A 1,405-nucleotide genomic window follows, 5' to 3' on the forward strand; every position below is an offset into this window, starting at 1 on the left:
AGCAAATATATTCAACAAAATTATAGAAGAAAACTTCCCAAACCTAAAGAAAGAGATGCCCATGAACATACAAGAAGCTTACAGAACTCCAAATAGACTGGACCAGAAAAGAAATTCCTCCTGACACATAATAATCGCTTCTCGGCCTTTTGGCTAAGATCAAGTGAAGAATTACAGGAAAACACAACCAAATAGGAAATTGAATTGAAGAAACCATCCAAGACCTAAAAGGGTAAGTAGAAACAATAAAGAAAACCCAAAGGGTTTTCTAACTCTACAGATAGAAACCCAAGGAAAGAAATCATGAACCATAGATGTGAGCATCAACAACAGAATACAAGAGATGGAAGAGAGAATCTCAGGTGCAGAAGATTCCATAGAGAATCATGGGCACAACAATCAAAGAAAATGCAAAATGCAAAAAGATCCTAACTCAAAACATCCAGGAAATTCAGGACACAATGAGAAGACAAAACCTATGGATAATATAAGTAGATGAGAATGAAGATTTTCAACTTAAAGGGCAGCAAATATCTTCAAAAAATTATAGAAGAATACTTCCCAAACCTAAAGAAAGACATTAACATGAACATACAAGAGATGAACATGAACATACAAGAAGCTCCAGGTAGACTGGACCAGAAAAGAAATTCCTCCCAACACATAATAATCAGAACAACAAATGCACTAAATAAAGATAGAATACTAAAAGCAATAAGGGAAAAAGGTCAAGTAACATATAAAGGTAGGCCTACTAGAATTTCACCACACTTATCACCAGAGACTATGAAAGACAGAAGATCCTGTACAGATGCTATACAGACCCTAAGAGAACACAAATGCCAGCCAGCACAGGCTACTATACCCAGCAAAACTCTCAATTACTATAGATGGAGAAACCAAAGTATTCCATGTTAAAACCAAATTCACACAATATATTTTCACGAATCCAGCCCTTCAAAGGGATATACCTTCTCAGCATCTCATGGTACCTCCTCCAAAATTGACCATATAATTGGTCACAAAACTGGCCTCAACAGATACAAAAATATTGAAATTATCCCATGCATCCTATCAGATCACCATGGANTAAGGCTGATCTTCAATAACAGCATAAATAAGAAAAAGCCAACATTCAATTGTAAAATGAACAACAACTCTACTCAACGTTACCTTGGTCAAGGATGAAATAAAGAAAGAAATTAAAGACTATTTAGAGTTTAAAAAAATGAAGCCACAACATACCCAAACTTATGGACAAAATGAAAACAGTACTAAGAGGAAAACCCATAGCCCTGACTGCCTCCAAAAAGAAACTATAGTGGGAGCCTGACAGCACACCAAGATGTTCTAGAAGTAAAGGAAGCAAATTCACCCAAGAGGAGTAGACAGCAGGAAATAATCA

This window comes from Mus caroli, unplaced genomic scaffold (genome assembly GCF_900094665.2).
Source record: "Mus caroli unplaced genomic scaffold, CAROLI_EIJ_v1.1 scaffold_9324_1, whole genome shotgun sequence".
NCBI classification, from domain to species: domain Eukaryota; kingdom Metazoa; phylum Chordata; class Mammalia; order Rodentia; family Muridae; genus Mus; species Mus caroli.